A 15,989-nucleotide genomic window follows, 5' to 3' on the forward strand; every position below is an offset into this window, starting at 1 on the left:
CAGTGAGCTATGATCATGCCACTGTACTCCAGCCTGAGTGACAGAGCAAGATCCCACCTCTTAAAAAATAAAATTATATTAAATATATTGACTAATTTATCCCTTGTTAAATCAAATACACATGACAGAAAGATAAGTTAACTACTAAAAGAATCAAAATACAATGTATAATTTTCAAACCAGTATAAGGAAAGGGGGTGGAGATAAAGAAAATTTGATCAATATAGTAGACAGTAGCAGGCCAGGCATGGTGGCTCACCCTGCAATCCCAGCACTTTGGGAGGCCAAGGTGGGTGGATCATCTGAGGTCAGGAGTTCAAGACCAGCCTGGCCAAAATGGTGAAACCCCATCTCTACTAAAAGTACAAAAATTAGCTGGGCATGGTGGTGTGCACCTGTAGTCCCAGCTACTCTGGAGGTTGAGGCATGAGAATTGCTTGAACCCAAGAGGAGGAGACTGCAGTGAGCCAAGATTGCATGACTGCACTCCAGCCTGGATGACAGAGCAAGACTCGGTCTCAAAAAAAAAAAAAAAAAAAAAAGATACTAGCAAAGGGAGGAAAGAAGCAAAGCAAAATCATGGTAAATATAGGCCAGGCACAGTGGCTCACACCTGTAATCCCAGCACTTTGGGAGGCCAAGGCTGGCGGATCACTTGAGGCCAGGAGTTGGAGACTGGCCTGGCCAACATGTTGAAACTCTATCTCTACCAAAAATACAAAAATTAGCCAGGTGTGGTGGCACATGCCTGTAGTCCCAGCTACTCAGGAGGCTGAGGCAGGTAAATCACTTGAATCCGGGAGGCAGAAGTTGCAGTGAGCCGAGACTGCACCACTGCATTCCAGCCTGGGCAACAGAGCGAGACTCCATCTCAAAAAAAAAAAAAAAGAAAAAAAAAGGTAAATATAAAATAAGTAAAATTGCAGAATTAAATCCAAATATATAATAATAATAAATGCAAATGGACTTGATTTTTCATTTAAATAACAGATTCTCAGATTATATTTTTAAAATTCTAGCTATATGCTATTTATAAGAGATACACCTAAAACATAATGACACAGAAATATTGGGAATATTTCTATACTAAGCAGATGCTAACCAAAAGAAAGATGGTGTAGCAATATTAGTATTAGGCAAAATAGACTTTAAGGCAAAAGCCATCACTAAGAAAAAGGTGTCATTATATAATGATAAAAGGAATAATTCATCAATAGGATAAAACAATGTTGAACCTGCTTGCAACTAATAGCTCTAAAATATATACAGCAAACAGTTACAGAATTACAAGAAAAAACTGTCAAAGTCACCATCATACTGAGAGATTTTAAACAAAGGGTTATCAACTCCAGGCCTCCATGTTAGAATCACGGATGCTTTAAGATTACAATCGTTCCTTTAATGTGATCTAATTCTAGACATGATTTCTTCACCTGCCAGTCTGTGTAAACTGAAGGAGGCAGTACAGAGGTTTGTCTTCATGCTGGCTGAATAATTGCACACTTGTCAGGCAGCAGAAATGTGCATAGCCAGATGTTTTTTACTAAAATAATCATTTTTTTTTTCTGCCACAAATACATGAGCCTCAAAGAGTGGCAGCTGTCCTAAATTGATTTATTTTAAATCTACTGGAGCACCTACTTTACACTGAGGGTGGCTGTGCTCCTTAAGACACTAGGTTACAGTAATCTGAGTTTTTGTCAATTAAATCATATTTCTCAACCCATTCACAGATGCTTGTATGTGTATTATATGTTCACATATTACAAATTAGCAAAGTAGAATGCTTAAAAATGTTTTTATCTCATTCAACCTCTGGTTTACAGATAAGGAAACAGATCCAGAGACAGTAATGAGTTTCCAAGAGCCTTAAACTCCTGTTTAAGCACCTGCCGCCTGATTCCACCTCAGCCTCACTCCACCTTACCAGAAGAAGAAAAAAGGAAGTGACAACAAGGAAGGGGTGAGGCTTACACCAGGAAAGTCTAACTCCCAGAAATCCCCAACTAACTTCTATTTACATCTCATTGGCCAGTACTGGATCCTAAGCCTACCCCTAGCTGCAAGGGATGATGGGAAGTATAATTTGTTTGCCAATCCCATCAAAATCAGGGTTCCGCCACATACTTAAATAACAACAAATTAACCTACAGTTGTTAACTGGCTACCGTTTTAAGGACGTGGCTCAAGTCTTTACCTCCAGATACCTCCAGATACCTCCAGATTAGGGATACTTCCCCCTAATGTTGGCCTTGCTGCATTGTGTCACAGTTATTCACAACATTCTCCAGTAACTAAATGATAAGCTTTTTGAAGTCAGGGACTATCGTGGCAAGGATGAAAAGCTAGTGTAGGAAAGCGCTTGTGAAATTTTCTGTGCTGTACATACACAAAGTGATATTTTCATTATCAATAGCAGGAATGCTTTTTGCGCAATCTCCCCCACCCCAGCTGCTATGGTTTGAATGTGTTCCCCCAAAATTCACGGGTTGGAAGCTTGTCCTCATTCTGATGGTATTAAGAGGTGAAACATTTAAGAGATGATTAGGTCATGAGGGCTCTGTCCTCATGAATGGATTAATGCTATTATGCAAGAGTGAGTGAAGTGTTATCGCTGAGGGGTGGGCTCCTGATAAAAAGGATTAATTCAGCCGATTTCCTCTCTCTGTCTCTCCTGCCCTTGCTTTCACCTTCTGCCTTTTGCCACAGAGTGGCCCTCGCCAGATGCTGGCACCATGCTCTTGAACTTCCCAGGCTCCAAAACAGTAAGCCAAATAGATTTTCATTCATTATAAGTTACCCAGTCTGTGGTATTCTGTTACAGCAGCAGAAAATGAACTAAGAGGCCAGTGGCACTGTCTCTGCACACAGTATGTGCTCAGCGTGTGTGCACTCTATGGTTCAATACAACGTTTATACATCCTCCTGCCCCCCTCCCACCCTCCAGCTTCTGCTGGGTGTGCAGGAGCTCAGGCACCATGGTGGGCCTCTATGTGCCCCAGGATGCTGTCTCCAGGTGGACAAAAGTGAGTCTAAGGGGAGTGGGACATCAAAGCAAGCACTTCCTCATCCCATTGCAGGCCCTGTGCCAGCGTGGCAGGTCTCCGTATGAAGGCTGGGGGCCTGGGGCAGGATGTGGCAAGGAAGAAAGAGAAGTGGAGAAGCAGGGACAGACTGAGCTGGAGGGAGAACGAGGAGGGACTGAATACAGATGAGGTCTAGAGATAGCCTTTGCCCCCATCCCAGAAACCAAATCCTACAATGCTCCACCCTCAGTCTGCAAGGCTCTGCCCAGTCCAGCACCAGGTGCCCCTCTCAGCAGCCCTGAGCAAAGGGCAGGAGGCAGGTTGTAAGCCTAGGGACTGCACCAGGCTGACTTTTCACACACTAGTCTCATTGCATCTTCACATCATCACCCAAAGGTAAGTATTTCCATCTTACAGTTAAGGAGAGTGAGGCCCAGAGATCTAAGTGGGCTGCCCAAGGCCACCCAGTAAGGGACAGGGCTGGGGTTGATCTGACTCTGAACTCCATGCCCTTTCACAGGACTGTACCTCTGACACAGGGCACCAGCAGGCACCCAGGCCTCATCCCTGGGCGGATAGAGCTACACCTGTGGGGGCAAGGCAGCAGCCCTGCGGGGGAGGTGCCTGGTTGCCACCCTCCCCATCTGTGGCTGCTTCCTCCCCCTCCACAGCCAGCAGGAGCAGTTTCATGGAGCTGGGAGTCCCATGGGCTCCCCACTTCCAGGCAGCTCCTCAACTCTTCAGTCTGGATCTATCTGGGGGTGGGTCAGAAAAGGCTGCCTCTTGGACCGGGCGCACTGACTCACAGCTGTAATCCCAGCACTTTGGGAGGCCAAGGTGGGCCGATCACTTGAGGTCAGGAGTTTGAGACCAGCCTGGCCAACATGGTAAAACCCCATCTCTACTAAAAATATACAAAAAAAAAAAAAAAAAATTAGCCGAGTGTGGTGGCGCACGCTTCTGCAGTGGCAGCTACTCAGGAGGCTGAGGCACGAGGATTGCTTAAACCCAGGAGGCAGAGGCTGCAGTGAGCCAAGATCACACCACTGCACTGCAGCCTGGACAACAGAGTGAGACTCCATCAAAAAAAAAAGGGAAGGAAGGAAGGAAGGAAGGAAGGAAGGAAGGAAGGAAGGAAGGAAGGAAGGAAGGGAGGAAGGGAGGAAGAGGAAGGAAGGAGGGAAGGAGGGAAGGAAGGAAGGAAGGGAAGGAAGAAAGGGTTTCCTAGAATGCACCAGGCCAAGACTAAGACCCAGGCCCCTCCCCAGCCATTCCAATCTCCCTATAGTTGCTGGGGATCCAGAGCCTCTCCTGCTCTCCCCCAGCCCAGGGTGCCCTTCCTGCCTTCTTAGTGGCCAGGGTGCCCCTTTCCCTGTCTTTTTCCTGGCCTGCCCTCTGGCAAGGGAGTGGGTCCTGAGCTGTGTGCAGGGGGCATGCGTGACACAGAGTGGGGTGGAACAGAATCCCAGGAAGGCTGAGCCCAGGCCCTGCCCTTCATCCTCTGGCCCTTTCCCAGAGGAGGCACAACAAACTCAAAGAGAACGTATGGGCTCCAGACCAAAGGTCCTTGGTTCATCGCATGCAGCTCCCACGGCTGCAGGAGCTTTTATGAGAAAGCAGCAAATCATAAGAAAACTATCTCCTTGGGAGGACTTAATTGGGACAGAAACTGCAGATGGATGCCAGATGTGCAACGGCATCCAAACCAGAGTCCCAAATCCCCACAAAGATCCTCAGTCGACTCTCCCGATCCTTTGACCAGGTAATAAGAGTCCTAACAGCAGTAGCAATGGCTTCATTTCTAAAGCACACACGGTATGCTATGCACTGCTTTTATTTCTAGTTCCTTTCATTACCTAGAGAGGCATTGCTCTGCACATTTTACAGATAAGGAAACTGAGGTTACTGAGGTTAGGTAACTCGACCAAGGTCACGTATTTAGAAAGTGGTGGAACTTTTCAAAATACTAAGTTGGGGAAATGCTCATCATTTGTAGAAAAATTTTCAATAAGGCATAAGAACACAGGTTTCCAGTTAACCCTCAGTTACCCAGAAAAGTAAATTCCCCAGAACGTCCTGCACATCGTGTATGCCTGTGTACGTGCATGCACTTGAATATTCTGATTAGCAGAGCTCGTGATAAACAGGCCAGACTACAGGGGAAAAAAATGTACAGAAACCAGCAACCATATTCTCCGAATTCATCGCGTGCTTGGAGATCCCCAGGTAAAAGTTAGCAAAACATACCTTGTTCAAAGCAACTGGCCAAGGACGGGGTGTGAAGCAGCCACTGCTGCTAGAGGCACAGCATCCGTTGGATTCCCCTCCCCACCCCTAACTGCCCGCGGGCAGCAGATCCAGGGTTGCCCGGCCACCTCCCTCTCCTGACTGCAGTATGGGAAGAAACGCAGGACGCTGGCAGGCACCAGACCATGCCCCGCCCCTGATCCACAGTGTGGCCTTGAGCACACCACTTTCCCTCTCTGGGCCTTGGTTTTCCCATCTGTAAAATCAGGGCACAGTGAACTGTAAAGGGCTTGGAGGGAAATTTCATGGATTGGTTGATGATCCCAGGCTGCCACCCTTTAGGAGAGCTCCTCCCTCCAGAGGGCTCTTGGACCTTGGGGATCCCAGGTGGGAGCCTTCATGGGAAGCGGAAGTGATCCCTGAGACCTCTGCAGGCTTCTCTCCTACCTCTGAAAGACTGAGCAGGCAGCCTGGTGTCTCAGACACTCCTCATTTCCCTACTTCCCTTCAACAGGGTTAGAGTTCCTACGAAAGCTTCACTGCTATGCAAGAAGGCAGAATGCTCTCCCACACGGAGGCGCGCCCAGACAGTCCACCGGACACATGTGCGCATAAGCCCGAGTGTGCTCAAGCCCCTCCACACCACCGGCATGGCACTATGGCACTCTAAACAGGAGCTCAGAGGCCTTCTGGGCCAGACCTAGGGCAGCCCTTGCCACTCCTGAGTGACAGACCTATGTCTGGGTACCAGGGCAGTGAGGACTCCCAGAATGTACACAATATGGCAGGACCCACTCTGCTTCTTGTCCTTCCTCTAAGTGCCCATTCAGCATCTTAAAATGGAGATGTAGCCTGGTGCGGTGGCTCACGCCTATAATCCCAGCACTTTGGGAGGCCAAAGTGGGTGGATCACTTGAGCCCAGGAGTTCAAGACCAGTCTAGGCAACATAGTGAGATCCCACCTCCATAAAAATTTTTAAAAGATTAGACAGGCATGGTGGTGCATGCCTATGGTCGTGGCTGCCTGGGAGGCTGAGGTGCAAGAATCACTTGAGCCCAGGAGTCCAAGGCTGCAGTGAGCTGAGACTGCACCACTGCACTCAGCCTGACCCTGTCTCAAAAAAAAAAAAAAAAAACAGAGATCCTCCCAGCTTTCTTCCGGGAGCGAGGTGTTCCCTTCATCCCTTGGGATTAACAGTCAACACCGCCCCCTCTAAGCCACTTATTATGATATTGACATACTTCAGTGTCAGTACTAGGGACTGCTCCAAGTCCCAGCATGGCTGGGACCACCCTGGTGCCTTCCCCCTCTTCAGACTCCCCAGCAACGTGACAACTGAGTGGGGGGTGACATTAGGTCCTCTGGTAGGTCAGGAGCTGTAATGACCCAGTCCTGCCGGGCCACCCCGTAGCATCACGCTGTGGCAGGGAGGCAAGGATTGCAGGCACCTGAGTCCTCCTCACACGCTCAGCTGACCCCGCAGGTCCCTGACCTTGGCTGTGTTCAGTGCCTGTCCTTGCGTGTGGCGGGCAGCAGCCAGGCTTTGTGTGCAGCACTGTGTCACAGCCATCTTGCTGTCTGCAGGACTGTTGCCGGTGACAGCAGCTATGTGCCTGGCCCTTCCTGGGAGCTCAGGAGGGTCCTGCTTACAGGGCGAATTTTGTGCTGAGACAGCTGAGAGGCCAGGTGTTCTGGGTGGCCCAGGAAAACCAGCCGTCAGCATCTCCTGCCCACACCTGTCCTGAGGTCAGAACGAACTTGAGTCCAGCAGGCTCCCAGAGCCACAGAGCTTCTGCACCTGCAAAGCCGGGGTCCCTGCTTCAGACTGAAGGGAGTGGGGACCTGAAGAGAATGCATACAGGTACCTCAGACCGGACACAGGGGTTGCAGGGGGAGCGGAGGGGAGCCCCTGGGTCCACCCCACCCACGCCACCCTGGTAATTCAGCTTGAAACAAATGATTAGCTTCTCTGTATAGATCCATGTTTCTCTCCTGGGCATGTCAGTTCAGTAAAACCCCGTTCATTTGGGCCTCACTGTGACCTCTAGGGCGCTGGCCAAAGGGCAAGCACCGCCAGGCCAAGGGGCCTGGGAGTGAAATCGTGGGTGGGGATAGGTGACAGGGGTGTTGAATCGGCCCGAGTGGTTCTTTCTTTTCGAGTTAATTTCGCATTGGTCTCTGGAATGCAAGTTTGTCCAACGCGTGGCCCACGGGCGGCATGGGACCGAGGAAGGTTTTGAATGCGGCCCAAATTCATAAAGCTTTCTTAAAACACTGAGGTATTTTCGCGATTTTTTCTTTTAGCTCACCGGCTGTCGGTAGTGTTAGTGTATTTTATGTATGGTCCAAGACAATTCAACTTCAAAAGACGGAACGCCCCTGCAATGGGACGCCAGACACCTCTAAGAGTGGGTGTAGGCCTCCAAAAGTGCCCACATGATACTTCCAGAAAAACTTCACATGCGGAGGTGTGCAGGAATGTGCGTGCTGCTAGAAAAGAGGCCTAAGGGGTCTGCCAACGTCCTGAGAACCCGGGAGAGCAGAGCCCGCTGGGACAGGCAGGGGAAGGCCTCGGGAGGGACACGACGGTCAGGCAGCAGAGCCTGCGGGGCTGAAGGAGGCGCCCTCCTCTCAGCTGCTCTTCCTGCCCCTTTCGGTGGCGGGGCTGTGTGGGGCCCGGGGCTTTCGGCGGGGCCGGAGGGGCCGGCGAGGCTGCGGCCCTGGAGCCCCCTGCCTGGCAGCCATTTGGGCCCCATTTGGGCCCCAGGGAAATATCGGCGCTTTGGCTAACCGAATTATTCTTTCGGTTTGAGCCAGCTCCCCTTTTTGAGTCAGATCCGGCGGCAGAGCCAGAAAAGCGCTTTCTGAAACCCCAGCGCGGTCCTGGGTGGGGGTGGGGTGGGGGGCGCGGCCGAGCCGCTGGGCGCCCTCCCCGCCCTCCCCCCTCCCCACCCAGTCCTTCCCCCGCTGGCCCCCCCAAGCCCGGTGTCGCCCCCTCTGCCCCCAGCCGCAGCCCCAGAGCCGGTGCCCAGAGGGGCCAGGCAGCCCGCAGGGGTCGCTCACCGCTGGTGCAGGGGATTGGTCCACCACGCTAGTGCTTAGGGCACCAAAATAGAAAAAGAATAATGCTTGGAAAGAATTTGATGTTTCCCAAGGAGCATCGAAAATCGCCGTTACGGGAAAAGTCAAACTCTTGAGGGACTTCCTTACACTAATTTAACTGTCCCGGGTTGTTTTTATTTCTAATTATGCTGGGGGGATGGGCGTCACGATCTGTTTTCAGGGCTTAATGCCCCCTCCACGGTCCCTGGGGGACCTCAGGCCTTGGTGCCTCTCCAGGACATCCCGATGTCTCGGAGGTCCCATTTCAACTCCCTGGGGTCCCGGGCTGCCCAGCTGTTATTTTGCAGAATTTCTCTCCCACAGTGTCACCAGTAGTTCTGCTTATCGCTCCTGCCACTGAGTCACAAGGGGAGGAGGGGATTTCTGAGCTGTTTCAACACTTACCCAGAATATTAGGGGTTTCATGCAGCCCTTATTTATTTTAAAAAAAAAAAGAAAGAAAGAAAAGAAAGCCCCAAAGCCAACAAAATATGACACACATGTACAGAAGGAGGGAAGGCAAGGGGGTGGGGGTCTTGCAGAACCAAACGGCCTATCTGCTGAGCTGGGGCTGGAGCTGGAAGTCAGGTTTCCTGTCCCCACTCCCCCAGCCTGGGCCCACCCCGTGCCTTCTGTTTCACCCAGGGCTGTGGAAACCAGCTAATGTTTATGGAGCACTTCCTCCCGCCAGCGGGCACAGTTCTAAGCCCTTTATAAGAAATAGCTCATCCAATGCCCGTAATTGCACCCGGAGGCGTGAGGGCTGTTATTGTGCCTGCCAGCCTGTTTCATAGATAGGAGACAGCATGGAGAGCTCAACTGCACTGGGGTACTTGGGTTTCCTGTGGAGAAAAATTTGCCCATCGCTTTGGCACAGAATCTGTGCCAAGGCAGATTCTCCTCAGCCAAGGCAGGCCTCAGAGTCCCCAGAGTCCAGCTACAGGATGCCCAGAAACTCCCTCCAGCTGAGACAAGCTGGCCAGGGGCTTGGGACCTCTGAGCTCCTTGGGGAGCTGAGGGGGCGCTGTCCTGGAGTCCAATACCTGGGCTGTGTTCATACCCCTGGCCAGGATTCAGCAGCAACACAGATACCCAGGAACGGGGCTGTGCCCTGAGCAGCCAGCCTGCAGCCATAGGGAGGGTGTGACTCCAGCGAAACTCCAGCGAGAAGGGCGCATGTGAGGTCAAGGCCCCAGTATCTAGAATGTGCTGCCCTTGACAACTAGGAAGCACTAACCCCTGGGGAAGGAAGGGCAGATGGTGCCTGTGATGGAGGGAGATGTGGGATAGGGGTGGAGGTGGGTGCATGGCCTCTTCCTCCTCCGTCTCCTCCGTGCCCTTCATTCTCCTTTTGTGGATCTTCATTGAGCACCTACTGTGCACCTGCCCTCAGTGGCCTCTCACTTCCTCCTCTTCCTTCCCAATTCCTTTACCAACTGTGAGATCTTTTGAAGCAACTGTGAGACCTTGGATAAGTCCCTTCCCACTTAGACCCTCAGTTTCCTCTTCTGGAGGAGCAGCGGCCGGGGCTCTGCCGCCCTGTCAGCAGTGTAGTGTGGGCAGATAGTAAAGACCACTCCTAGCTGGAGACGAGAGGCTCAGGAGCTGCTGGCCAGTCACACAATGGCATGGGGCTGACCACAGGAGCACAATGTGGCACATGCCCTGGTGGAGGTGTGTGCTGAGACCCCTGAGTATCTGCCTCAGATGGGCCCTTGAAGGATGAGCAGAAGCTCACTAGGTAGATACGGTGGGAACTGCCAAGCCCAGGAAGGTTCCTCCAGGCCAGAGGGTACAGCCCATGCACACACACAGCTCCAGGAACAGCACGAGGCACTGGGGCAAAGCCCTCCCAGTGTGGCTATATTGCCATATTTGCCAGAGAGGGGGGATGCCAACCTACCTCCATGTCCAGAGCTGTCTTTACCCAGGCCCAAGGCCCAGCCCTCTGCCTTCAGCCTCCACGCAGCCCTCTGCCTTCAGCCGTGGCCACTACCACTCAGGAAGATCTGGAAGAGCCTGCTGAGGCCAATGCAGAGAGAGAGAAGGCAGTTTTAACAAAGCAAAGTCCCTCAGGCCGGCCCCATGGCTGAAGACGCCATGGCATAGGTGGGCAGCTGGGGTGAGTGAGGGGGCTGGACAACGCTGTGTCCTCTTCTAGGAGTCCAGGGCAGGCTAGGGTGCCCCAGATGTGGGGAAGAAAAAGCTTCAGGGGCTTCTCGCAGGCTCTCTGGTGAGTTAGTGTATACATATGTTTGTGTGATCCTATGTGTGAGCTGTGGGCTCCTGGCATGCAAGACCCATGCACAGATGCACAGACGTGTGTACACAGCTTTGCACATTAGTATCTGGGTGTGCAGCAGCAGAAAGGATGCACGGCAGGTGCGGGGAGAATGAGAGAGCTCTTGGGGTGTAGACAGGACCACTTAGACCTGGGTTCACCTTGGGTTCTCCCTGCCAGGTACTGTTTCCAACAAAGGTAGTTGAGATGTCAGGCAGGGAGGGTAGCCCTGCCTGTGGCAGGTGCTGGGTGGGTGATACCACGATGATGAAAGCAGGGGCCTGGGCTTCAGGTCAGGGCTGCGTGTGGGGGAGCCACAGCAAGAGTATGAAACCTCTGAGGGATCTGAGTTCTTGGAGCCAGCTGACCCCAGGTCATTGCAAGGCTGAAAGCTTTAGTTTTCATATTCGCAAAGTCCCGTGAGTTCATCTGGGGAAGAGGAATTAGAGCAGTCCCTCCCACAAAAGTCTGGGCTTCCAGTATTGAAGGGGTTAGTGGGGCCCACTCAGATTGGAGATGAGTCACTGACTTCCCCCACAATTCTTCCCTTCATGCCCGCATCCTGGCCAGAACCTAGGACCCCACCAGGAACCTGGGGGGGCTTTGCAGCTGCTACCTGAAGACCTAGAAAGCCCGATAGGGAGTGGGGTCTCAGGGCCAAGCCCCAGGTCATCAGGGCAAGGCCTGAAGAGCACAGAATCCACCCTGCAGAAGTCCTAATGCCACCGGTGAAGGAGGCTGTTCTCATGTAGCTGCCACAATAGAATGACCAGTTGTTGAAGGCTTATGTTATTTCTCAGCCTCACAGTAATCTTGCAAACTAGGTATTGCTAACGCCATTTCACACAGGAAAACTAAGGGTTGGAGACAGTGAATAACCCATCCCAGGTCATACCATCTGCAAGGGAGGGTACCCAGATTGCAAACCAGTCCACCTGACTCCAGAGCCGGGGAGGTTTCTGTTCTCTGGACTGGCTGAGAAGCTCCCAGGGAGGCATGGACCTCTCCTAGCCTGTCGCTGCAGGAGTCAGCGTGTGGTGAGAGCCTGTGTCAAGTGTTTGGGGCCCGCCACCATAAACCTGAGTGATTCCACACTGCCTAGGAATGGCTGGGAGGCCATTAGGAAGTCTCTGGGCCTCTTTAGGGCTACAGAGGGTGAGATGACGTCTGTGTCCTGCTCACAGCTGAGACCCAATTCACGTTGTGGGTCCTGGCTCAGAGGGTAGGCGTTATAATGAGACTGAGGGCAGCTTTTTTTTTTTTTTAAGTTGGGGTCTCGCTCTGTCGCCCAGGCTAGAGTGCCCTGGCGCGATCACAGCTCACTGTAGCCTTGAACTCCTGGCTCAAGAGATCCCCCTCCCACCTCAGCTCCGGAGTCACTGGGACCACAGACTTGCGCCACTGCCTCCCACAAGGGTCAGCTTCATGATCAGCAGCTCTCCCCAGGTCATCATAATCCTGCCCCCAAGATGTGGAAAGTGGCGCTGGCAGTCACCACCACCTCCGTAAGTCTGGCAGATTCCCAGCCCTGTGTTCTCCAAATACAGGGCAACTAAAGGGAAAAGGGGGAAATAGAAATTAAGGCATCACCCCTCACCACTTTCCAGTTAGTCTAGGGGGAAATCGGCACCTCTCCAGAGGTTTGGGGACCCCTCTTTCCATTCCCTGTGTCCCCAGGCCAATCCCCTGCCCTTTACTCCAACGGTAGACCTGAAGCTGTCGTGATATCAACTCAACATCTTTGGAGGGAGGGGAGACACTGAAGAAAAAAAAAAACAAAAAACAGCTGCCCCCAGGAGGAACAACGATTCTCCCAAAAGCAGGCAGTCCCGAACTTCTCCCAGCACCCTGAACAACGAGGTAAACTAAGGTGTGGCGGGCCGCTCCCCGCTCCCCCTACCCCCGCCAGCTGGATGCCAGCCCCCACCACAAGCCCAGGGCTCAGCTGGCAGGGCCCCGCATGCAGCCCCCGCCCAGGGCAGGGCTGAGTGGCAGAGCGCAACAGTCGCGCCCCCTTCCTGGCGGTGCTCCTGCCTGGGCCCCTGGAGCCTGCCTCTCCCGCTCTGATGTAAGCTGATATTTTAATTCTCTTACAAGGAATGGTGTTTAGAGAAATGACTTAACCGGATTACTCATCGTCTCTAATGACTTGGCCCGACTCCGGCGCTATTCCTAGACGTGACGCTTGAGGCTTTGATTCTTTCTCTCTTTCCTTTTGCTCCTTTTTTTTTTTTTTTTTTTTAAAATACCAAGAAATTACAGCCCTGCCTACGCGGAGGCCCAGCCCCTACACGCCCCCCTTGCATGGCATCCTGGGAGATGGAGTTCTGTCCTGGCCCCAGTCACGCCCCCATCCCCAGCCCAACTCCTCGCCCCTCTCCCGCCTCATCTTGGTGGGAGATGGGCAGGGTCTGGCTGGGCAGAGGTCATTTAACCTCTACATGCCTTGGTTTACTCTTCTGTCAAATGGAAGGGTCACCTGACATACAACAGAGAGTGGAAGGGTCAGTTGAGACCTTATTTTAAGTAAAAGTGTCACACAGACCCAGTGGTTTTAAGAGATATCTTGTCCAGTGCATTTTGTGCTGAGCACCAGTCAAGACTCACACAGAGTTACCCAGACCCTGGGACTTACCAGGGCCTGGCCCTCACCCAGCCCAAACTTACTCCTTCCTGTCTGTGGACGAGTCTGCGGGCTTGTCCAGCACTTACTCTCTGGTTCTCAGTTGTAATAAGGGGATAGATATAGATACAGCACCCACTTCAGAGGGCTAGAGTGACATTGAATGAAATACTCCGTGCAAGATGGTGCAGTGTGTGTTAGGGTCAGCCCTGGTCCAAGGCATTTTCACCCCTTTTAGCACAAGGCCTTCGCTGAGTAGCTGGAGCGGGGACTGATTCTTAGTAGCCTGTGAGGTTGGCAAGGGCCACATCTTCTGCTCCACAAGGATAGGGACTTCCTTCTGGTCATGGCTACATCCCGGGTCTAGCTCAGTGCTGGCACACAGTAGGACCACACAACACATGTTGGATGAGTGGATGACTGAGTAAGTGGAGCATTATCCTGCTTTCCAGGGGAGGGGCCTGAGGCCCTGAGAGGTTAAGTGACTTGTCCAAGGCCACACAGCTGGGCTGTGTCTGAGTGGGAATGAAACCCCCAATTTTCTCTCCTTGCCCTCTGTTCCCCTCCCCCAGGGGAATTCAGCTTCCACACTTCAGGCTCAGGAAGTTCAGAACCATGGGTTTCTACCCTGCTGGGACACAGTGGGGAGATGTGGGGTGGAGAGGGGAACCCAGCCCAGCCTTGGCCCAACACAGGAAATCTTTCCAGATTGGCTGGAGGTTGGAGGGAACCTAGAGCCAGGTGCAGATGCAGCTTCCAGTGTGGACAAAGCTCGGGAAGCTGGTTTACACGTGCCCTGGGGTACAGTGGCCAAAGCTCTTTCAGGCAGGAAGTTGGCCCTTGGTGATCTGGGACTCACAACCACCTCCCCACTCCTTCACCCCCAGCAGTTCCCCAAAGGCCGAAAGCTATTCTTGTCTTTTTCTAAAAGAGGCATTTGAAACCATGAGCCAATTTTTTCCATTCCTGAGCTTGGGTATCATCTATTTCGGGCATTTGTTGTTTTCCATGAGTTGCAAATGCTGCTGTGAAGCTGGCCTTTCCTGGACAGCTAGCACGGGGAAGGAGGAGTTAGGCAAGCAGGGCGGGGCCGCGTTAAAAATACTTCCCCCGCTTCATTTCTCCTTTGAAAACAAAGCCCTAGGGGCCTTTGGCAACTGCTGAGCCTGGGAACTGAGCTTCCCAGGATAGAAGACTGGCTGTGCATTCTGCTTCCTGAGGGCACTGGATGGGTTTGCGGGTCCCAGAAGAAACAAAAGCACTGCTTTTGCTGTGTGACTTTGGGCAGTTTGCTTAACCTCTCTGGGCCTGGTGGCCTCCTTTCTAAAATGAGACCAGGTGGACAGATGATCTTGAATGGTCCCTATATCTCTGAGAGCTCCAGGATGAGAACCAACCCCGGGGCCAGATTTTCTTCCTAGAAATGGGCTAACAAGAGGTGCTAGGACATGGAGGTGGGAGTTAGAAAGCAGCTTTTAGCTCAGTCTCTGGGAAACCTTTGTGAGCTCCTTAGCCCTGAAACTGTTCTAAGGGGGTCTATAATGTTCTCAGCAGGATTCGTGTAATTGCAAAAAGATTAAACGCTATCAAGAGGAGATTAAATACACTGTGCTGGGCACACAGCCCAGCAGTTCTCAAAGAAGCAGATCTGTGTTCCAACAAGGAAAGTCTGTAAGATCTAGCGGTGATTGAAAAAGCAAGTTTCAGAATGGAGCAATGAGAATTGTATCGTTTCTTTAAACACACACATAAAACAAAGCTATCTATTTTTCTATACCATGGATACATATATAGTTTTGAAAATACACATAGGGAAAGTTCTGGAAGACTTCACCCAGTCTGATGGGTCTTTACCTCTGGGGCAGGGAGGGCACTGGATTTGGTGTAGCATCAGAGAGGGCTGATTTACTTGCATGTTTTTACAGGACGAATGTGTTTATTTATAAGTGATGGTTTGTTTTTCTTATTATTAAGACACACAAAGAGACACCAGGACACTGAGGGGCTAGGTGACTCCCTCTGTAGGCACAGAGGCGTCCTGGCCTGGGATCCTGTGGTTGGAGGGTGCAGGAGGAGGGTGGCTTTGGGCCGGAGTGGAGGTGTGTGAGATGGAGGCTTGAGCAATGGAAGTGTTTATGCTTTTAGCCAGACGAATGGAGATGTCTGTTTTCTGCAGGATTTACTGGCCATTGTAAATTACTTTCTATTGCAAACAGTTGCCTCAGGAAGCAATTAAATTTAGATCCTATCGTTCCCAGGCTGGCACAGGCAGGTGTTGACTTGCTGAGGATTTGCACAACAGCCCTTGTCTGTCAGAATGTGCCCAGCTGCCCGGATGGCAGAATAACCCTAACTCTTGGTGGGATGAGCTGCTGTCTTATAAGATAGTGAGTTCCTTGTCAGTAGGGGTATCCAACCCACAAGTGAGGGGTTGGCCTAGATTGTGACCCCGGGGGCTGCATCCAGAGCTCCATCCCCAGCCTTGGGCATAGTGCCTGCCAATCAATGCTTCCAGAATGGACAAAGGTGCTTCCTGATGGCATCATAGTGTCTTCCACCACAGCCTTAGCTTTCCTGGAGGGGAAAGTGGCTTGTAAACTTGGAAGTGGGATGCATTGTTATAATTACCATTATGATTGTTCTGGGTGTCTATTACCAATTCTACAGGTGCTGGCTCTTACAAGCCAACCCATTATGAGGTAGACAGGG

The 15,989-nt window shown here is 51.8% G+C and overlaps 1 long non-coding RNA gene across 1 annotated transcript; it reads right to left on the bottom strand.

The window, feature by feature from the left end:
* Positions 1-8,489: 8,489 nt before the first annotated feature.
* On the bottom strand, positions 8,490-12,861 carry LOC115838275. The gene is made up of 3 exons (XR_004033271.1): positions 12,782-12,861; positions 10,280-10,395; positions 8,490-8,733 (listed from the first exon to the last, which is right to left on the bottom strand). It is a non-coding gene; the product is annotated as an uncharacterized LOC115838275 (long non-coding RNA).
* Between the last annotated feature and the right edge of the window lie 3,128 nt (positions 12,862-15,989).

Source organism: Nomascus leucogenys, chromosome 14 (genome assembly GCF_006542625.1).
Source record: "Nomascus leucogenys isolate Asia chromosome 14, Asia_NLE_v1, whole genome shotgun sequence".
Taxonomy (NCBI): Eukaryota; Metazoa; Chordata; class Mammalia; order Primates; family Hylobatidae; genus Nomascus; species Nomascus leucogenys.